At 37.6% G+C, this 25119-nt stretch overlaps 1 protein-coding gene across 1 annotated transcript in view; it reads right to left on the bottom strand.

Moving 5' to 3' along the window:
• Window positions 1-23929, bottom strand: part of LOC124144161 (ETS-related transcription factor Elf-2-like) — a 131636-nt gene extending 107707 nt beyond the window's left edge. The window contains exon 1 of the mRNA XM_046513421.2: window positions 23802-23929. The gene's annotated coding sequence lies outside the window, so the exon portion shown is untranslated. The remainder of the gene's footprint in view (window positions 1-23801) is intronic.
• Between the last annotated feature and the right edge of the window lie 1190 nt (window positions 23930-25119).

The raw sequence follows: 25119 nt of genomic DNA, 5'->3' as shown, positions 1-25119 counted from the left end.
CCATCTCAAGACTCACATTTACTGTGCAGAGCTGCATCCCCTAGCCATCTCAAGACTCACATTTGCTGTGCAGAGCTGCATCCCTTAGCCATATCAAGACTCACATTTACTGTGCAGAGCTGCATCCCTTAGCCATCTCAAGACTCACATTTACTGTGCAGAGCTGCATCCCTTAGCCATATCAAGACTCACATTTACTGTGCAGAGCTGCATCCCTTAGCCATATCAAGACTCACATTTACTGTGCAGAGCTGCATCCCTTAGCCATATCAAGACTCACATTTGCCGTGCAGAGCTGCATCCCTTAGCCATATCAAGACTCACATTTACTGTGCAGAGCTGTATCCCTTAGCCATCTCAAGACTCACATTTACTGTGCAGAGCTGCATCCCTTAGCCATCTCAAGACTCACATTTACTGTGCAGAGCTGCATCCCTTAGCCATATCAAGACTCACATTTGCTGTGCAGAGCTGCATCCCTTAGCCATCTCAAGACTCACATTTGCTGTGCAGAGCTGCATCCCTTAGCCATCTCAAGACTCACGGGTCTCAAATTCCAGATTCACCTATATCACGATCATTGGGGCTTTCCTCAGACATCTAGCTGACACGTATGCTATAATTCAAATTCCATCAAAGCAGCAGTTACCAAAAATTCATTATATGTCATATTGAATTGATCCCTGGTGATAATGATATCTAAATATTTTTGGAATGCACTTTAAAACATACACACTTAACATACCTCACTCAACATACCTCATCAGGATAAATCATTGACCCTCCGACCTCTCAAGTCACTGCAGTTACAGATATACCGTATTCGACGTATAATAATTTGCTCTAATAAGCACCCACGGCGATATTTGCTAATATATTGGCTAGTGAACAATACCAATTAGCACCCCTTCCGATTGATCAATGTACACAACACTTATTTTTTCACGTATAATACGTACTCGTGTGTTATATGCACCCTCAATTATGGGCATTTAAATTCTGGAAAAATGTATCTCTCGTATATGAACATATCAGGCTGTCAGCATAAACCACGAAATTTCACCAAAATAATATTCTAATAAGAGCCCCCTATTTCTAATTTTGAGAGCGCCCTGAGCGCTTATTACATCAAATACAGTATATATATATAATTCCCTTTTGACTATTGACCATAAGAACCTCAAGGTGTAAACAGACCTGAAGCTAACAGAATCAACACAGGTAAATTGCAGGTAAATGTCTACCTGTAATTAGGGGAATCTCAGTACCTCCATATCTCACTCTCGCCTTGTGATCGCTGGCAATGCAGGAATGTCATGGCTGGCTGCCTCAGGAATATGTCCTAGATGAGGACTGTTTATACATAAGCCAGAGTAATTAGATTACACCCTCTCCATGGAAAACATTCTCAGACCATGATAACCCAACACTAATGAGTACCTGATTGACCTAAGGTAATGGTGCTGTGACTTAGGAATAAACCTACTGATGGATGAAAATATGGAAACACGTTGCAATATTGCAGAATCATGTTAACTTCTGTTTTTAACGATAATGCCTACACTTCTCAAAAGAAGTTAAAGAAAAAACAATTCTTTCATATTGTTATAGTTGATCTGTAATGTCATTACAGCTTAACTATAGTAATGTAAAAGAATCGGTTGTTCTTTAACTACTTTTAAGTAGTATATTATGATATATCGATATATATCAACAAACTAAGGCAGTGATCATGAGTGACATCTCAGTATCTCGTGTGGGTCCTGTATTGTAATGAATGGTTGTTTTCAGGAATATATTGAATTACATATCAGGAACAGGCTTCCATCTTAAAACTTATCCCTTATTTCTTTGCAACAGCATTTGTGCAGGAAGTTATAATTGTTTTGTCCAACCACATTCATATTATGTTTATAGACAGGTGCTAAAATCATAAAATTGTGATATCTGCATATTTAGTTACATGTTTATGAGAGTATAGGCCACACTTACAACTGCATTTTTCACAAGTTATCTTCATTTTTCAATGATTATATTAAAAGTTACTAATACTACTCGACACAAAACTGCTTTACATCAATCAATTATCAACTTAAGAGTAATGACAAATAAGCAGTTGTGTGGCAAGCATTATCAATATAGTCTGAACTTCAGGCTGTAAGCAAACAAAACCAGTGGATTGTGACAGCGTGACCTCCGCCAGGTAAAGAGGTCACTACATAAATACACGGGCCGCTATAAGTGTTGCCACGAACTTTACAGGTAGATTGAGAGGTTAAGAATTTTATTTGTGAAAAAATTAAGTTAAACAAGATTTTATTTCCATGAATGAAAGCCATAATTCAACAGGCCTATTTGAAGACCTCTCCAGCACACATGTGATTGATACAATTTCCCAGAACAACACCCTGTAGACAATTATATCCTATACATATGATATATACATGAAGACCTAGATATTCCTCCGTATTTCAGCTAGACTTTAAAATATACAAATCTGTTTATTACCAGTAATTTGAAAAAAAAAATAACACATGGTCTTTAACCTGAAAGAAAAATTATTTCCTCATGGCAAAAAAAAAGGGCTTCTAGAAAGTGAAGGGAATACAGGAAATAATGTACACTCACCGCCTCTAACTCATCCTCATCACAACAGCGTCAGACACTAACAAGAAACTCTGTACCGTATTCGACGTAATAAGCGCCCCGCTATTGTCTAATATATTAGCTAGTGAACAATCACGATTAGCACCCCTTCCGATTGATCAATGTACACAAGCCTTATTTATTCGTGTATAATACGCACTCATGTGTTATATGCACCCTTAAGTATGGGCAATTAAATTCTGGAAAATATATCTGTCAGGTATAATACACACAGACTTTTTTGGGTATCATTTCAGGCTGTCAGCATAAACCACGAAATTTACAATCTTTCAACTTTTTTTTTTTCTTACCCAAATTATATTCCAATAAGAGTCCCCTATTTCTAATTTTGAGAGCGCCGTAAGCGCTTATTATGTCGAATAAGGTAAGTGAGGTGAAATGAAGTTAACATCACGTTCAAGATTATTGTCTTGGAAAGATGCCGAAAGATGCCGATTTATAGTTCTAGCCCACTGAGATACCATGCCACAGGTTAACATTAATACCCAACTCAGACACAGTAAACTGACTCCGAACAAACCAGTCCTTGTTTTAGCCCCTGAATGCTGAGTGGCAGACAGCTAAACAACAAGTACCATTTTTTAATGTCTTTTGGTATGACACAGGATCAAATCCCGAACCTTCTGCTTTCCGGGAGGACGCCCTACCACCAGACCAGCTGGTCCAAGAAACACTGTAAACACTATTACAAAATATTATGATAGTCAGGTTTATGAGTTTATAACTAAGATAATTTAAGGCTTTGGCAAATAATTATAAATATTCATGGCCGAGGATAAATCATAATGCCCTAACTATGAATTCATAGCTATCAAGGTGCAGTGTAACATATATGTTTGCATGGTCTGACCATGGCGAGCCCTGACCATGGATGTGATGGCCCCAGCTATGGATGTGTAAGTTTGAGTGTCGTAACTGGGTCATTAGCAGTGTATGTGTGATGTAGGAGAACAATGCATTGTGCATATTAACAGATGCACAACAATTGATTTTTCCTGTCACTACATATAAAATATGTATTTATTGACATGTATTGATGACGGACGATTACTGATGATCAATAAGCATATGTAATAAAACCTGGACAGAGTAGATCTAACATTGACAAAATTCTTTGAAATAAAAAAATTATTTGAAGTCATAAATAATGCATTACTTTGGGCACAGTTTGGAGAGCTCTAGTATGCAACTTCTGATATAGGATGGGGAGAGATGATACAGATTACACGACACTGGATACAGAATCCTCTAAAGACATATCTCCTTAGTATGTCAGAGAGACCCTGAAACAAATATATACAATAAAGCCCTTGCTAGTCTATAAAAGTGGGCAAGTCTAGATTACTGCAGTATCAGAAAATGAAATTGAAGAGAGTCTCTGGGCTCCTTTTTATTATATTTTGATTAAGATAATTTAACAACTGTTTTTTTCAGTAAAATATGTTCATTTCAGAGACTAGATATTAGTCTAATATCTCCTGTGATAACTGACACACTGTTCAAAGCAGTATTAAACCAACTCACTCACTGTGAGCTATTTGTCATAATACAAGACAGTGAAACAGTTCCCTATGATTTGGCACACTGAATACTAAGCTCGACGATACAATACACAATATGCCTTTTTCTGTACCAATACTTTCTGTTTCACAAATATCTCCATATCAGTTGGTTCAGTGATACTGTAGCATATCAGATTAATCATATCGAATCCATTATTCAGTCTCATCATGTGCTGGCGTTGTCTTAAATAACAAGACAGGTACGGGTGGCCTAGTCGTCTAATAAAAAAATTGAGGAATTTTCCATGTTTGAAATTTGATTTACAGATCTATTTACAAAGTAATTAAAATAATAATGTCTTATGTAAAGTGAAAAAAGCTTAAGAATTAACAATAATTTTAACCCCTTAAAAAATGATGATGTCAATCGGTAATGGTTTTATTAATATGCTTTAAAACAGATTCCCTCCATTCCAGTGCCAATAATGAACAAACCCATGAAAAATAACTTCTTTGAGTGGCATGTGTTAGAATCTACACCGAAACGACGCCCAATTGTAAAAAAGAAGTTGCTCATCCATAACAATTTTGTCTTAGTCCCATGAAAAATGATTTGCTAGCATTGTAATTATGAAATATTTAGTGACTAATGCTTTGATGGATCACATGATCAGTGGTTGCACATTTATCATCAATCATGTTGATGTAAGGTGAGATGCCTTCCTTTACACACACAGGCGGGCTGTAGTGCCCTTGAACATCCACCCACCCACACAGATCTGCAAACTTGTGACATGTTACTCTACCCACCTGAACTTTGTCAGCATAGGCTCCCCAAAGAGAGTGTTGGAAAGAAGAGATTCTCACTTTCCTACAAACCTTTGACCATACACACAACTTTCCTCTCTTACAAATACTCACGGGCAGATGCGGGGAGGGGTAGTGAGGGTGGATTTGTTTTGGGGGGGGTGGAGTGGTGTAGGGTAGGGTGGTGTGTGTGTCTTACAAGTTAACTGCACCCTCAGCCAAGCACTTCATTAATGACTTATAATATGTGCACCAACACACAGACCTTTTCGCCAAAATCCTGGCCTCTCAGGACAGGTGCACTCAAGTGAAACATAATATCTTATTATGAATTTAAAATATTTCCAGTTAACATGTAGGTTGTCATGTATACTGAAGGTACATTTGCAAAGCCATACAGTCCACAGCATCACAATTATAAATGAATAAGTTATCAATAATCATTAATGATCCAAGATACTTTTGCTTTTGAGTATATAATCCAATATTTGCTTGGCATTTTGAAGTTGGTTAACATTATGTGACATGAAACTTGATGAAGATGATGACGTTTCAGGGCTACTTGTTGCCCCTTCATCAGATGATGACGTTTCGGGGCTACTTGTTGCCCCTTCATCAGATGATGACGTTTCAGGGCTACTTGTTGCCCCTTCATCAGATGATGACGTTTCAGGGCTACTTGTTGCCCCTTCATCAGATGATGACGTTTCAGGGCTACTTGTTTCCCCTTCATCATATGATGACGTTTCAGGGCTACTTCTTGCCCCTTTATCATGAGAAAATATAACGGGGCAAGAAGTTGCTCTGAAATGTTGTGACAAACAACAAAGAAGTGGTAATCCATAAAAAGTTTCATGTCTTCATGTCTATATAATGTTACAATAGATTTGATATCAAAACAAATCATGTCCAATAAGATTTGAGATTCCAAACTTCACATTTCCTGTGTATACATGAGCGTAGGCTAGAACGCAAAGTAATGTCAACGCCTTGTAAATAGACCTGGAAACTAACACAATACAAAGTCGGAGGTCTGACTGAGTCTTCCCATTGTCTGCCTGTTTACCAAGTGACCTTCACCTGTACTTCCCAAGCCTGGTCCAGCACACGCCAGTCTGTTTGTTTTGGTAGTGGGCGGCAGATACTCCCCTTGTTTCATAGGGCACTACTTGTCCCTTCCCGTGTGGCCGTTGTCAGCCAAATTGATAGGGCTGATGTTTCATCACAGTGCCACTTGTCATCAAAAATGACATTCAAATTGATACAAATTTGACTTAATTGATAGTGCTTTGGGCATGTTTGTTTTTTGGGGGGGATGTATTATTTTTTTATGTTTATCAGTCATAAAAGGTGAAATCCCCATACTCTTTTTAATTAATTCTACGCTTTAATGATAATTTAATAATGTTTGATCAGTTAGATCTAGAATCTGGGATGATATCATGGAGCATTTCTTGATATAAATAATAAAATATAATATAGCCCGAGATTAAATTGGTAAGTTCCCAATGAAACTTGGAATCCAAAAATAACTTGACATATTAAGTCCATGAAAAGATTTATTTTGCTTGTCGATATAACTGACTCTGCAAATAACGCAGTTAACATATTCACTGGTTCAACAATGTGTCCTTTATAATTCATGTCCTAAGTTCACATGTCAGTTTGGAGGATAAAGAAGCTGATGCGTGTTCAATTCATTGTGGTACAACCAGGTCTCAGGTTCTGTTTCAAGCAGTTCACCAGTACAGTCTCTGTAGATACATGTTTGCTCCATGTTCCGACTTGTCAATACAAGGGAAGGAGGGAGCATAAAGGTTCAAACGCTGTCGTGACAAAGGTGAAGGTTTGATTCCCCACATGGGTATAATGTTTGAAGTCTGGGGTCCCATCTCACTCACTTGATCACTCACTCACTTGATCACTCACTCACTTGATCACTCACTCACTCACTCACTCACTTGATCACTCACTCACTTGATCACTCACTCACTTGATCACTCACTCACTCACTCACTCACTCACTTGATCACTCACTCACTCACTTGATCACTCGATCACTCACTCACTTGATCACTCTCACTCACTCACTCACTCACTCACTCACTTATTCACTCACTCACTCACTCACTCACTCACACACCCACACACCCACACACTCACTCACTCACTCACACACTTACACAAAAGACAGGATACAAAATATGTATCACAATACTTTAATCAGAACATGATACCATTGACTGCACACAACTTGGGAGTATAATTGCCTGAGTTTCTTCTAACATCTCATAGTCATGTTTTTTAAGTGATTGAGTGAGTTGGGTTTAAACTCACTCACTCAGCGTTCAATACCAGCAGTATTATATTCTACTCGCCTGTCTTCTCCTGCTGTCATGCCCTAATAGATTGATACATGACTTTCATAATCAAGATTACAGACATATTGGCCATGTATAACATTTTTTTCTTTGTTCAAGAATTAAAGAAATTCAAAAATGTATCTCTTGGTAAAGCTAGTTTCAACATTCCGGATGGTCAGTGGATACTTAATGGCCACAATGGACATGTTTTGTAATAGTAGATGCTATGACAAAATTTGACCCGAAGAGTCTGAAATACAATATTTGTTATTTTTCATAATATCTGAGGCTGACCAATGTATTTTGTTGCTTTCCTCAACTTTTCAAATGTAAAAAAATATAAGTTTTAAAAGATGTGTTTCATCAAAGGAAACATTCTGAACACCTTTTTAGTTCAAATTTATTCCAAATTCATTCAGAAGCTTTCAAAAGAACAGCATTCTTTTTGAAATTTCTATCTTGAAGTTTGCATAGATGTGACATAAACAGTGGCTACATTGTACCCTAACTTATGTCTCATACAACAAGGCTACATACTGAATGTGTCAGGGTAGGTTCACGGATGTTGCCACAGCAACTGATTTGGGAGAACCTTTGTCTGAATGAACATATAATTCAAGCCTAATTACCCTGTAGCCATGACATGTATGTGTCTAGAATCACTTAACTGTCATTACTTACAAGACGTTAACCCAAATGTTAATCCCCTTTGTATCGTACATTGACTGTCAGCCATGCTGAACAAGCTGTGCAACTATGTCACTTAGAAGTTCTTAGTATTACTGTTGTTTATATTTATGACTTAATCTGTGTCATATGACCTTGGATATATATAAGCCTTATGGTACAGAGAAGTAACCGTGTGCGAAATACGCTACAGTCGGAAAGCGCACGTTAAATCTCCTATATCAGTCAGTCAGAGAAGTAAAATAAGAAAGTCTTAGCCTTAGCCTAGGTAGAGTCAGGCTTGGTGCTCCGTGGCACCAACCAAACAACCTCTACCACTCTGTGCCATCTTCCCCACGCAAGGGCGTTAGCTCACTATAAAAGTCCAGTTTCCACCCTTGGCGAACTAGGCTGGAATTTCGTGGCTCGATCATAGTGCCATCAGTGGCTATTATGAGTTATGTTCCTTCTAGGTCCCTGCTATTGGCCAATCATATCACTTACATTTGCTTCATACAAAATGGCGGCTCCTAGTCAAGACAACCTGATCAATAATGAAAATCTATATTGTTAATGAAACAAAACGAAGCAAAGTGCATCAAATCATTTGAGCACCTTGATTAAAAAGATGAAAAGATTTGCAAAATATCGGTCAAGGCCCAGTTGACGGTACAGATGCTTTGCAAATCCTGCAGTCCTGTTGTTTACGAAGCCGATGTTTCGTTCGTTATGCGATTTTGATTGGAATATTCATAGACCTTCGTTATGCGATTTTGATTGGAATATTTATAGACTCGTTAGTCCAGCCAAAATGTAACTCCAGAATTCCACCCTAGTTCGGCAAGGGTAGAAACTGGACTTTTATAATCAGTTAACTCCCTTGCCTGGGGAAGATGCTATGTGCTGACCTCTGCTTCTTGTATATATCCACTTGTATAGTAAAGACCGGGTCTCAATGTCCTAGGAACATGCTCAGTCCCAGGGAAGTCTGCTTGCAGTACCATTGTTGTATATATTTGTTAGCTAATAATATACATATATGATGTTCATGTAAATAAATCTGTGTATGTTGTACCAGTCATTTCTTGTTCTGCTTGGCTTAACTATCCCCACAGAACATGATCATGCTGTGACTAACTTAAGAAATCTGGGTAGGATCAGTGTGCCATGTTTCCCTAACTCCACTTATTTGCAAAACAGTTCAGGCATGTTTTGTTTACTAATACGAAACCATTTGTTCATATACATAATTACATCATTTTTTAATTGACCACGTGTCAAAATTGAACAAAACCTTTTATTACCTATAATTAATTATTAGATGATGAGTGAGTTGGGTTTTACGCCGCTTTTAGCAATATGCAAGCAATATCACGGCAGGGGACACCTGAAATAGACTTCACACATTGGGGATTCGAACCAGGGCCTTTGGCATGATGAGCGAACGGTTTAGCCACTTGGCTACCCCACAGCCCCTTGTGGTACGAAGTGTTATAACAATGTACATGGTGTAGGAAGCACTGACAGTTTACCGTACTTGAATATGTTTCATTCAAAGGCAATTAAATATAATCAAAATATGATTTAACCTCATGGTACTAACTTGAACTGCACACAATTACATGCCTGTACTATGACAGAAGTTAGTAGCAACCTCGGTGTTAGGAATGTACTTGAGGAAGGTTGTGCTTCAGGTGATATTATATAATGCAGGCTGAAATACTGCCAACAACTTTGAATAATTACCAACATGTACAGAACGGGTACAGAGCGTGTACAGAGACTTAAATGAAGCTGGCCCTTCTGGTGCAATATTCTGATAAAGCTGCAAAACATGATTTACGATGTCAACATGCTTGATTTAAGTTGTCAACATGTTTGATTTATGTTGTCAACATGCTTAATTTATGTTGTCAACATGCTTGATTTATATTGTCAACATACTTGATTTATGTTGTCAACATGCTTGATTTATGTTGTCAACATGCTTGGATTATGTTGTCAACATGCTTGATTTATGTTGTCAACATGCTTGATTTAAGTTGTCAACATGCTTATTTTATGTTGTCAACATGCTTATTCTATGTTGTCAACATGCTTGATTTATGTTGTCAACATGCTTGATTTATGTTGTCCTCGCTTCATTACCTAACGTGTTTGTTGCCTTCAATGAGCAATCACCTGTCACAAATCAGGCAGATCAGGAAGTGTTCTAGGACATTCCTAGAACAGACTATAGTTGCTAGATGCCGACTAAGAAATGTTGATTGTAAATATAGCTGACACAGCTATTTCTACTCACACAAACACAGTCACCCTTGGTTGTGGCTTGATTTACCTGGACGAGCTTACCTCCCAAAACACCTGCTTTACTGAAGTATGCACCTGAGACAGATGGAGAAGAATGTAGGGTCATGTTATTCTACCTCCCACATCAGGGCACAGGGAGGGGAGGTGAAATGGGGCTTAACGCCATGTTAAAGACAATTGCGCTTATACAGCAACATGTATGTACATGTGATTGCTATTGCTAGTTTTTCAGTGCTACCATGTCACACATATATATATATATATACCGGTATATCTTTACTCCAAGCTGACCAGCCCTTGTTTTATCCCCTTAAAAACGAGGGTGTGTTTGTTAAATACACAGCAGAAAGGCAGAAAGGGAAGGTAGGGATGATCAATAAAATTCAGCAGCAGCATCAACAGTAACAGCAGCAGCATCTTTAGCATCAGCATCAGCATCATCGTCCCCACAGCATCAGCATTAATATCATCATTTTAATGTTAGCCTGGTCAGAGAGACATTTGTAGTTGGGGCATAAGTTGTCTTTGAAAAGACACATAACAAATACTTGCGCAACTAACATGACTCAATATCATGATGATCGTTTTGCAATAAGATATATATTGTTCAGTTTTAAAATAACTTAATCAGATTACAAAAACTTTCCCCGCATACCTTTCATAATTCAGCATCAACCTTTCATATGGTAATGATATGTTCTTATTTTGATTGCTACACAATTGGAGTTGGATAAATGTCTATATCAACATTGAAACAAGCACCTGCGATACACCATGGTGAATGTCACATTTGATTACGACACTCAGAGAGGAGCCTGGGAAAGTACTGATGATGTCACATGACCCATGAGGAGTCACTGATCCATATCATCCCGGGTTTAACGTAAACGACAACCTAATGGTGTGGTGTCAGAAACACAACAAGTTTTCCGCGCAGGATGCTGTTTATCAATATGTTGTTGGGACAACAGTTTCTACAACAAAATATGTCAGGAGTAGTTTTGTTTCAATACTTTTTTACTTTCAATAGTGTGAAGGGCTTCACGATGATAGTTTTGGTTTATTGGGAAAGAATATGTGGACTTGAACACCGACTGTCGAAATGAGCATGAAACATCATCATGCAGGTCGAGTTGAATATGGGATCAAAGCTTTTACTGTAGAAATATGGTAATCATGGTAATAGAAGACAATTTTTTTCTTCTTTTTTTTTCTTCTTTTTTTTTTCTTTTTTTTTAAACATATTTCGGCTAGCATAGAAGGGCACAATCCACTCAATAAAAAATTAAAGGGTTGGAAACAAACATTGTCCTATTTCAAACCCAAAACGGTTGCAACACACAATCAGACTCAAACATGGCATGTATCAACAGAGAGCTAATACTGAGAATAAAGGTGACCATTTTTTGTTAAAGTTATTTTTGTCATCCTTTTCATAGCAATAAATTTTTCGATTGAGTATATGTTTTTAAATAGTTTTAAAAGTATATTAGAAGACAAAAATTGATTAAAACATCCAAAGTTGACAATTACAATGTGACTAGGAGCCCAGTTTTAAACTCTTATGGACTTGTGTTGGTATACTTGATATAAAATCACACTTGTGTGAGATTGTTTTTATCATCCAAACTCATTCTTTCCACTTTTCCTGTTTGTAAACAGTAACAACCAGTTGCAAGAGTGTAGATAGTACCGCTTCCGTGACAGAGAGGTATGTTAACTGATGGTTCCGAGGAGGCAGTGTCCCATCTCACCCATGGATATCCTCTGTGGAAGCCATTCTTACATGACAAACCATGGATACTTCCAGATGCCGATACCTCCAGGACAGTTGGTACAAGAACACTGTATATTCCTCCAGAAGGTCGCAAGGACTGGTCATATCACCAATACCTCCAGGACAGTTGGTACAAGAACACTGTATGTTCCTCCAGAAGGTCGCAAGGACTAGTCATATCACTGATACCTCCAGGACAGTTGGTACAAGAACACTGTATGTTCCTCCAGAAGGTCGCAAGGACTGGTCATATCACCAATACCTCCAGGACAGTTGGTACAAGAACACTGTATGTTCCTCCAGAAGGTCACAAGGACTGGTCATATCACCGATACCTCCAGGACAGTTGGTACAAGAACACTGTATGTTCCTCCAGAAGGTCGCAAGGACTGGTCATATCACCGATACCTCCAGGACAGTTGGTACAAGAACACTGTATGTTCCTCCAGAAGGTCGCAAGGACTGGTCATATCACCAATACCTCCAGGACAGTTGGTACAAGAACACTGTATGTTCCTCCAGAAGGTCACAAGGACTAGTCATATCACCAATACCTCCAGGACAGTTGGTACAAGAACACTGTATGGTCCTCCAGAAGGTCACAAGGACTAGTCATATCACCAATACCTCCAGGACAGTTGGTACAAGAACACTGTATGGTCCTCCAGAAGGTCACAAGGACTAGTCATATCACCAATACCTCCAGGACAGTTGGTACAAGAACACTGTATGGTCCTCCAGAAGGTCACTAGGACTAGTCATATCACCGATACCTCCAGTACAGTTTTTTTTTTTTAGATTTATCTTTGTCCAGTGTATTAAGAATGAAAATGTTGACTTTGTTGCTTTTAAGAACACAATAAGAAGTATCTATGACGTTGAATATCATATAGCACGTAGAAATAACGACTTCTCTCCTTTAATAGAAAATGGGCTTTGTTTACACAAACTGTAAAATAACTTATTCACTTGATGTTTGCAACATAGTTTGATGTACCATAAATACCGCATCTTCTTTATTGTATACATAAATATGCCTTCATCTGTACCATGATGTGGATTATGCCTTCATCTGTACCATGATGTGGATTATGCCTTAGGCCTCCTCTGTACCATATCCTTTTGAGAAGTACCTGTATTCATAAAGCTGTATTGCTTTCCGAGTGCATATGTATCCTGTGTATATGACTGAATAAAAATTTATAAAAAAAACCTCCAGGACAGTTGGTACAAGAACACTGTATGGTCCTCCAGAAGGTCCCAAGGACTGTTCACATCATATGATACAAAAAATCAGAGGAAGCAATGGAAGCATTACTCAAATAGCTATAGTTATAGGATAGCAATCTCATTAAAATCAAATCTTAGTTCTCACTACCGCTGAACAAAGATCTGAGGACATCACATTGAGGGTCATGTCAGAACGACCTTTCATCTGACCAATCAGAGCATCGCTTATCAGATCATGAAAGTGACAGTTGGAATATGATTTTTGATCGGAACCTCGGAGAAAAAACCACAGGGTATTCCGAACGACGGTTATGGGCTTATGTCTGTATACATACAATCTAGACCATCTATGAGCCATTCCAGAATGTTCTTTTGTTCAGTTTTTAATTTTTTAATCGAGTATATGTCAAAATATGTTTCGAAGCGAAGTTGCCAGGTTGAAACTCGTGCCTTAAAGCTCGATTAAGCTGCCTTCTGATTGGCTGTTGTCGACTTCTTGTTGGTCATTCCATTGGTCCGTCAAAGTTTGCGAAAGGTCGGTCTGACATGACCTGTAATCGGATGTCCTCAGATCTTTGCTTAGCGGAAGCGAGAACTAAGATCTGATTTTAAAGAGATTGATGGGATAGTTACAAAACATGTCATTAGATAATAGATATATGTTTCGGTATTTCAATACAAGTATATTTGTAAATGAAAATAAATGTTTTGTCATAAAATATAAACAAGGCGATGATATCAATACATGACTACTTTGCATCAAAATATAAAGAAAGTAGTTCTAATTTATGCGTCACACCTCACTTGGAAGCTCTACAGCAAATCTTATTTGAAGGTCACAAGGACTAGTCATATCACCAATACCTCCAGGACAGTTGGTACAAGAACACTGTATGGTCCTCCAGAAGGTCACTAGGACTAGTCATATCACCGATACCTCCAGTACAGTTTTTTTTTTTTAGATTTATCTTTGTCCAGTGTATTAAGAATGAAAATGTTGACTTTGTTGCTTTTAAGAACACAATAAGAAGTATCTATGACGTTGAATATCATATAGCACGTAGAAATAACGACTTCTCTCCTTTAATAGAAAATGGGCTTTGTTTACACAAACTGTAAAATAACTTATTCACTTGATGTTTGCAACATAGTTTGATGTACCATAAATACCGCATCTTCTTTATTGTATACATAAATATGCCTTCATCTGTACCATGATGTGGATTATGCCTTCATCTGTACCATGATGTGGATTATGCCTTAGGCCTCCTCTGTACCATATCCTTTTGAGAAGTACCTGTATTCATAAAGCTGTATTGCTTTCCGAGTGCATATGTATCCTGTGTATATGACTGAATAAAAATTTATAAAAAAAACCTCCAGGACAGTTGGTACAAGAACACTGTATGGTCCTCCAGAAGGTCCCAAGGACTGTTCACATCATATGATACAAAAAATCAGAGGAAGCAATGGAAGCATTACTCAAATAGCTATAGTTATAGGATAGCAATCTCATTAAAATCAAATCTTAGTTCTCACTACCGCTGAACAAAGATCTGAGGACATCACATTGAGGGTCATGTCAGAACGACCTTTCATCTGACCAATCAGAGCATCGCTTATCAGATCATGAAAGTGACAGTTGGAATATGATTTTTGATCGGAACCTCGGAGAAAAAACCACAGGGTATTCCGAACGACGGTTATGGGCTTATGTCTGTATACATACAATCTAGACCATCTATGAGCCATTCCAGAATGTTCTTTTGTTCAGTTTTTAATTTTTTAATCGAGTATATGTCAAAATATGTTTCGAAGCGAAGTTGCCAGGTTGAAACTCGTGCCTTAAAGCTCGATTAAGCTGCCTTCTGATTGGCTGTTGTCGACTTCTTGTTGGTCATTCCATTGGTCCGTCAAAGTTTGCGAAAGGTCGGTCTGACATGACCTGTAATCGGATGTCCTCAGATCTTTGCTTAGCGGAAGCGAGAACTAAGATCTGATTTTAAAGAGATTGATGGGATAGTTACAAAACATGTCATTAGATAATAGATATATGTTTCGGTATTTCAATACAAGTATATTTGTAAATGAAAATAAATGTTTTGTCATAAAATATAAACAAGGCGATGATATCAATACATGACTACTTTGCATCAAAATATAAAGAAAGTAGTTCTAATTTATGCGTCACACCTCACTTGGAAGCTCTACAGCAAATCTTATTTGAAGGTCACAAGGACTAGTCATATCACCAATACCTCCAGGACAGTTGGTACAAGAACACTGTATGGTCCTCCAGAAGGTCACTAGGACTAGTCATATCACCGATACCTCCAGTACAGTTTTTTTTTTTTAGATTTATCTTTGTCCAGTGTATTAAGAATGAAAATGTTGACTTTGTTGCTTTTAAGAACACAATAAGAAGTATCTATGACGTTGAATATCATATAGCACGTAGAAATAACGACTTCTCTCCTTTAATAGAAAATGGGCTTTGTTTACACAAACTGTAAAATAACTTATTCACTTGATGTTTGCAACATAGTTTGATGTACCATAAATACCGCATCTTCTTTATTGTATACATAAATATGCCTTCATCTGTACCATGATGTGGATTATGCCTTCATCTGTACCATGATGTGGATTATGCCTTAGGCCTCCTCTGTACCATATCCTTTTGAGAAGTACCTGTATTCATAAAGCTGTATTGCTTTCCGAGTGCATATGTATCCTGTGTATATGACTGAATAAAAATTTATAAAAAAAACCTCCAGGACAGTTGGTACAAGAACACTGTATGGTCCTCCAGAAGGTCCCAAGGACTGTTCACATCATATGATACAAAAAATCAGAGGAAGCAATGGAAGCATTACTCAAATAGCTATAGTTATAGGATAGCAATCTCATTAAAATCAAATCTTAGTTCTCACTACCGCTGAACAAAGATCTGAGGACATCACATTGAGGGTCATGTCAGAACGACCTTTCATCTGACCAATCAGAGCATCGCTTATCAGATCATGAAAGTGACAGTTGGAATATGATTTTTGATCGGAACCTCGGAGAAAAAACCACAGGGTATTCCGAACGACGGTTATGGGCTTATGTCTGTATACATACAATCTAGACCATCTATGAGCCATTCCAGAATGTTCTTTTGTTCAGTTTTTAATTTTTTAATCGAGTATATGTCAAAATATGTTTCGAAGCGAAGTTGCCAGGTTGAAACTCGTGCCTTAAAGCTCGATTAAGCTGCCTTCTGATTGGCTGTTGTCGACTTCTTGTTGGTCATTCCATTGGTCCGTCAAAGTTTGCGAAAGGTCGGTCTGACATGACCTGTAATCGGATGTCCTCAGATCTTTGCTTAGCGGAAGCGAGAACTAAGATCTGATTTTAAAGAGATTGATGGGATAGTTACAAAACATGTCATTAGATAATAGATATATGTTTCGGTATTTCAATACAAGTATATTTGTAAATGAAAATAAATGTTTTGTCATAAAATATAAACAAGGCGATGATATCAATACATGACTACTTTGCATCAAAATATAAAGAAAGTAGTTCTAATTTATGCGTCACACCTCACTTGGAAGCTCTACAGCAAATCTTATTTGAAGAATGAACGCGACACCTTGTCACGACTGAACACTATTGCACAATCTTCCAAGCATGACGGAGAGGGTGACCCACAGCTTTGTATTTCACTGGTATGGTGAGCATATGTATATCTTACAGCTGTGAGCATTGACTGGGTCAGGCTGACCTTGTCCTCATTGTTGTCAGGGGAGATAAATATTTCATGAAGTACTGCAGTAGCTCCAGCAAGGGCATCAAATAATTCTGTGTGTTTGTTCACCTTGGTAAATTGAGGAGGCAATAGTTAACGAAGCATCCTATAAGATCTGAATTAATGATTGTCACTATTTAAAACAACAAATTATGTTTTTCATTGGTTCAAGTGAGTGAATGTTGTTGTGTGGCAATCTTCTTGAGGTTCACTCACTTGGATATGTTTTTGTCACGTAGAGATATTTTTACAAATGTTATACACTGTAACTGTACTAGTTGTAATATGCACATATTTACTCTGACGAGATCAATATGTGAATACAAGCACCCGAGGACCTGATCATTGAGGGGGTCTGGCCGCCAAAGGGGTCTGGTCCAAGGGTCCTGGTTTTCGCATACTGTAAATCGTGAAATTAATATGTCTCCAAAAGAATGCGACCACTGGACCCTAGCCAAAAGTGCGACTCAATATGAATGCGACACCCCCTCCTCTCAAGCATCAGTGGATTTCTATCTAAAGATGTCCTCAGTCAGGTTTAGAATCCTCACCTTAATCCAACCTTACATTAATCCAATCACACACCAAATAGCACCGCTTATTAGCGCTGAGTAAAGTACTTCTGCAAAAACAATACATGCATGCTTGCTCGTGTCGGCCTTTGACGCAGTCGCTAAGAACAAAGGATGGTGTCTGTCTGGACTTGCAGGTGTGATCAGTGATGTAATGAGTGAGTAGAACTCTTGTCTTGACCCCAGCAGTGACAATTCACAGGATGTTACTAGTGTTTGAATGACATTTGTTTATATACTTTATATACAAGTGCTGCTCAATAAACAGTGGTGTGGAATACATCAGCGTATGTCTAAGTTGGTATTTCTGCTATCCAAAATGTCTTATTGTTGATATAAATGCGATGTTTAAAAATGCGAGCAAAGACCACTCGCATTTTTCACATTTAATTCCCGCTCGCGTTAATTTCAAGATTTACAGTATTGACTTTGTCAGGAGTACTCATTCATTTTGTTATACCGAAAATTACTTAAAAGGTTATGAAGCCTTTAAACCATCCTCTGTTTCATTACAGTAACCTAGATGCGACCTGTGAAATGGTAGGACAAGACACCATTTTGTTTTCTATCAGTTTTCTAGCAATATTCATCACGTGACAAATCAGTACTGATCATGTGACGAGTCAATTTTTTAAATCAATTGATTTGGGGTCTAGATTGAAATGTATTGTTTCGTCTCGTGGTATGGATCAACCAATGGAATTGCAAGATCTTTGTTAGAGGAATAACAATTGGCATTATTGTTCATGTCAGTCATTAACTTCAGATAGAAGGGATTCAGTTTGATACCCTTGGAGTTTTTTAAGTGGGGTAATAGTAGAATTTGTTTTTTCCACACTCATCATTACTCCAGCTGTAAATAACATAGTCTGGGCCAGACAAACCAGTGACTAATATTATGAGTATCATCCCAAGCTACGGGGCGTGATGACATGCAATCAACTAAGTCACTAAGTCTGACTACCTGATCAATTAAGTCACCTTGTATATCAACCTTTGGTTACTAGGGGCCTATTCTAACCCACAATCCCCACAGGGGTGTAATATTATATATGCAATATTATTAAATATATATGTAATATTATTTGTGATCATAACCGGGGAGAAATTGTGATGGTTGGGAGTCTGTGTATACAAGTTTCAGTAACAGTAACGCTTGGACGTTAATGAGTTAAGATATCTACAGCATGTATGCATATTGATGAAGATCTTGGTATGAAAGTCTTGGTATAATGACGTCAGTGTTCTGCCTGTCTGCCAGGTATGCTTATGTGTGAGAAACATAATTAGCTTTGTCACCTGGGCAGTAATTGGTACTCAGGAGAACCACAGAAACAACAGCCCCAAGGCACATTATGGCAGTATCAACTGCTCAGCCCATAAATGCTGAGTCAGAAGGCAATAACAGCATAAAGGCCCAATATAAATCACTGCCGTCAAATAAAGACAATACTAGCCTACAATATTTGTAAACAAATAACAAATCCTTGCAGTCAAATATCTACAATACTATTCTACTTTTGCAACGATATAGAGAATACAAGCCTTTAAACTTTGTATAAATCTGTGCAGTAAAATATCGACATTACAAGCCTACAATATTTGATAAAGAAAATATATATAGACAATACTAGCCTACAAACATAGTATAAATGGCTGCAGTCAAATATCGGCATTACTAGCCTACCTACAATGTTTGATAAAGAAAATATATAGACAATACTAGCCTACAAACATTGTATAAATCGCTGCAGTCAAATATGGACATTACTAGCCTACAATGTTTGATAAAGTAAATATATAGATAATACTAGCCTACAAACATTGTATAAATCCTTGCAGTCAAATATCGACATTACTAGCCTACAATGTTTGTAAAATATTTATATAGACAATACTAGCCTACAAACATTGTATAAATCGCTGCAGTCAAATATCAACATTACTCGCCTACAATGTTTGATAAATAAAAATATATAGAAAATACTAGCCCCCAAACCTTGTAACATTCCCTGCAGTCAAATATCTACAATACTAGCCTACAAACATTGTTTGAATCCCTGCTGTCAAATATAGACAATGTTTTTTGGAGTATATGTAGACATTTCAAAGGGACTAGTACTTGATTTGAAACAACACATTGAAATAATAAGAAAATCCATAAGTTGACTTAGTCTACATTGTCATGATAGAGTCACAGAGATTAGACTGACTGTCGATAATCCATTATTTAGAGCTGTGCAGCCTTCAAGAAGTACACTCTATCTCTAGAACAATAACACTCTTATACATTTCAGCTGTAGCATACCCTACATACATGCTTAGAAAATGACAGTTATATCACATGACAGAAGAAAAGGTGAACTGAATCGCTTGACTTCACAGGCAGGTTCTAAACACTTATGCCTCATTATAAGACTAAACTCTCACTATAACACCCTATAGCTGTTCAATCTCCTCATGGTAAATGGAGTGTGTAGAGGGTGTGTCGGTCTAAAGAGCAAAGTTTGCAACGCTTCAAGGAAAGTGTGCAGGATGGTTTAGGAATTTCAAAATGGGGCTCAACTTGTATTATTTTCAATGTATAAAGTATAAATTTATTAACAGACATGTCAAAAGAATTGTAAGAATGGAACAGACTCCTAGATCCCCCATCTTGAAAACCACCTTACTGCACTCAGTATCACATAGACGTGTTAGTTTCGCTACTGCAGCAGGATGGGGGGGGGGGGGGGGGGGGTGTGTTTCCCACAGTTTGGGTGGATCCTACACAAACAAGTATTCTTCTGACAGACCAAGAACTTTGGTGAAACAAGAATTCAAACCCATGACCAGCAGATCCTGGCATGCCCAAGGGAGGCAACTGCATAGGGAATTGTCACACCTAGGGACAACACACAAGATATGCCCAACAAGACACGCAGTCAGTGGTTTCACAGCCTTTTCAATACCTCATGGTACCATATTACAGAACAAACAGTGATGCTCTGAGGATTGAAAATAGCGTGTGAGTTAAGTTAAATGACGTTGTTAGCAATATTCCAGCAATATCACAGCAGGGGAGACCAGAAATTGACTTCGCACATCATAATCATGTCGAGAATCGAACCCGAGCCCTTCAGCGTCACGAGTGAACACTTTAACCACTAGGCCACCACCTCGATGAAGTACAACTGATAACATTGTACTAATGCCATGATCGATGTCCAAAATCAATGGTGTATAAAAACAAGTTAATACTTAATGTTTACTCCAGATGTTCGCCCATTCATGAAATCTATAAAGAATTATGCATAAATCGGACCTACTTTGAAGGGATTTAGAGCACAGCAATACGTCTTTGGAGCACAGTCTTTTTTAAAGCATGAATACTTTTCTACTTTACAAAACAGGCCCTTGGCATAATGTGTGTATTTCACAACATATGGATAAACTGCAAGAGACCTATATATCAGTAACCATAGCAAAAGTATAATTCTTTTTAAAGAGTCGTAATCACTGAATTGAATAATTATCTTGAATTATGTATTTTCACCATTCATTTTAATATTCGGATTCATGATATCCCAAGTCTTACAAAAAAGTCTATATTTCTTTTTATTCATCCATGCATTTATCTGCATTTGTTGTAGTTGAATTAATAGATATATAACATGACTTAAATAAAATCATTGTTTTTGTTTTTTTATTGTTTATAAAAAGAAGTACCTGTTATGTAAAATGGGCTTCCACCCAGGGTAGTAGAAAGACCATGACCTATATCACAACTTATCAGTACATCTTAGAGTTTTTTACAAACATAATATACTTCTCACTCATACATTCACTCTAGTACTACAAATATACTGCATATATCAAGTATGCATAAACTATTGAAGCTTTTATAGCATATTGCAGTGCAGGAAAGTACATGATCTCTGACGTACACATTTTAACAATGAAACTAAAATTAAAATGAAAGCATCCAAGCTTGAAAGAATTTCTGCTGATTACCTGTCTTGAAAGCAATATCTTTTTCAATGTTGTATCTTGATAAAGCTTCCTTTTCATAAACATGAAAATAAGGTTTTGTAGTTTGGAATTTACATCTTAAATAAAAAAATTTGCAATAAGTAAATCAAACACTTTATCTGTTTTTATGTTCTCTTTAACTCCAAAAAGTATCAATTCTGCACAAAGTGTCATATCATAAACATGAACGCACTGGTTTATCCACACTGACACTTCATCAGTCTTACAAATACTTACATTACTCAGTATAAACATTGTTATTTTCTGTATCTGTATGGTGCACAGTGTGTTACCAAAAATATGATTAACATAAACAAAACCAGGAACATTGCTACATTGTTGCACTTCAATCTACCATGCATTCAGGTGTGTTTACAGCTGGGTTGTAAATGTGTTATGCACTGTGCATTATGATTGATTGTTTGGTGTTTAACATCACACTGCAATCTGCCATCTGTATGACAGATGGCAATCTGTAAATAATGAAGTCTGGCTCAGACAATCCAGTGATCAATACATGCAGTTGGGGTGCAGTGACATGCAATCAACCAAGTCACCGAGCCTAACCCCTCAATCCATTAAGTCGCCTTGTACACCCAGCATAGGTTGCTGGCGGCCATTCCTGCCCCGGGGTCCCCAAAGGGGTTATAACATGTATATGTGCATATGCTAGACGTGGGGATCTGTCACGACATGATAACAGGAGACAGTCAACTTCCTGGTTCCCAAATAAACATGGGGGTCTCAACCTGTCGAACAACTCTACTACAACTTTTGATATTTGAAATTGAATTTCAGATTATGATAAAGTTATATGAGTATTTGACTTTACTAAGATGTGATATGCATGAACGAATGTGAAAAAGAAATAATTTTGTTTGATAACATATACATTAATAAAGCATTCTAAACTGACACATTAATGTATATGTTGAATATACATTCATACGAGGGCATCATCATAACTTCAATGGATGTACTTTGTTTGCTTCGTGACCCGCCCGGTATGTGTAGATATATATACACCAGCCCTATTGCTGGGGCTACATTCAAAGTGTGTGTGTGTGACCTTTGCTCTCAATTGTTTCTTTGTGGGCCTGTGTTCTCTGAATCAAGGACACATCTTCCTAACAGGAAATCATCTCTTCCAATTGTTATTAAATACATAACTCAACAAGTTTGCTTCTAACTAGGTCAATCTTGAAAATACCTGATGATATTCATCAATGTACACAATACGTGTCTTTATAACGGGGTAATGTAAAGGATCAATATTAATACTACCTGCATTGTAAATGTTTGAATTTTGTTATTTTGCGGAGGAGTTGGTGTTTCGTGTTTTCAGTTAAGTGTCACGAGTGAGATTATACAGTCTAGACGCGTCCTTTCTTATCTCCACAGAAGCGCGTGCCACGCCCACTCTCCGAGGGCCCGACAGTTGTCGGTGCACCAAAACAAACACCGTCCTGTATCCAGACAGCTACGTGGATAATTTAATTGTCTAGAACAAAAGACACAAGGCTTGTCCAAAACATTTCTTAAATTCACTGTTTACACCGAGTGTTGCTACCATCCCCGTTATACCGCGACAGAATGGCTGACATTCCAGGCTGGTTTATTGGACCGACCACTTGTATTGCTAACTCACTCTCACGATGAAATGACTCACCGGTGCATTACGCGACGTGAACCTTCTAATGTATATTTACACGTATATTTCTACTTATTTACTTACAAAACTGTCCACATATAGCCTAAATCAACTGTCCTTGAGCTAACTTGCATGTACGTTGACAATCTGTCGACCGTGACGATGGGCACATTCAACAAGGTGCGACAAAATTCGTAGGTATGTGAACTATCATGGCGACAAAACACGATAAATTTAATTTTTCAGCGTTATGATGTCTGTATAAATGTTTGTCCGTAGTTGTCAACGGCTGTTGTGGATTGTGAAATACTATGTCGCCCTGTCATATGACAGCGCATTGGTCCGGCAAAGTGAGAGGTGGGAATCGACCGAGGGAGGGCAACAACACATTTGACACGGAGAAGCTGCTTCAAAACAACAAATATTTGTTAAAATATGGTTTATGTACTTACCGAAACAATTTAGCTACCTTAGCCCTTATGGTCCGACGCTGGCCTTGAAATCGTAATCGCTAGTTGAGTTGTACGCAATGATCGCATAAACGCGCCTGTCAATCAATCGGAGTGTGTGGAAATCCTTCGGGACTTCCCCCAAATACCGTGCGCTGATTGGTCCGAATATTTCATCGTCCTGTTGGAGCCATTCACTGTGCGAGGTGTGTTTTTTTAAGAACGGCTGTTGTAAAAATCTGTCGTATTGCTCAACCACGTAGTAGCTTGTGTATTACAGCGGAAATTGATTGTCATGTTTGTATAGGCTAACAATCAAATCTATTACCCGCTGTAGAACTTCGTCCACTAATGCAACTTTATACACCAAGTGGAATGGTAATTTCTTTAATAACACACATTTTGTTATTTTAAATATATACGTAATATTTCTTCACATACATTCAAGAAAAAAAACATATACTGACACATTTCTAGCAATGTACGTTCATGCTTTAAAACAAATAGGTGGTAATATACACGGATTTAGTTTTTTATGCATAATGTAAAAATGAAATGGACATAATAATTATTTACATAAATAGAAGCTGTACACAATTTATTTTCGATGGTTTCAAAAAGTCCCTGCAAAGACCCTGTATTTTGGCGGCCATCTTGAATATTTTTAAATGCCCAAAGATGACAGAGTGTCATCAGTCAATTTCATAACCTAGAATGTGTACTTAAACAAATCCAGCAATAAAAAAACTTTATCCTCCAATTCTTGGTTTTTGTCCTCTCTGCCGGACTATATAAGACAACCGTGTTCTCATGCAGTGATTGGATTAATTCTGAATCCTCAAGTAGACTATATAGTACACACATGTGTAAATAAACTTCAAAAGTTCAATTTGGTGCGGTCGTGACACAATCTCGTGACAAAGCTAATGATAGACTCGTGTCAACATAACATATAATATACAATGGGCACAAGACGACTGGACAAATCAGTGTTGGTAAAAATAATTAACCAACACGGGTAAAATACCAGGCTTGAGTTAAGTAAATATCATATTCAACAACAGCGTTTGGGTTTATAACAGTTCAGCTAACACGGGTTAAATGCAGGGGTTAATATTTATATGTGTGTAAAGATCACGAGATATATTCAACTACGCAATTCTGCATGGTTATATAACTGCTTATTTTTACAACTACGTATTCCTTCGATCAAAGAGTTATTGCTTTTATGTTTTACGCCAATTTGAACAAGTTAGCTTAATAAGGAAGCGAGACACGTGATTTAATTCGTTAGCTCTTATATTACCACTTTCGTGAAACG

The sequence above is a fragment of the Haliotis rufescens genome, unplaced genomic scaffold (assembly GCF_023055435.1).
Source record: "Haliotis rufescens isolate VD_foot unplaced genomic scaffold, xgHalRufe1.0.p SCAF_7, whole genome shotgun sequence".
Lineage (NCBI taxonomy): Eukaryota > Metazoa > Mollusca > Gastropoda > Lepetellida > Haliotidae > Haliotis > Haliotis rufescens.
Note: the sequence above shows the minus strand (reverse complement) of the source record. Positions and strands in the feature narration are given on the sequence as shown.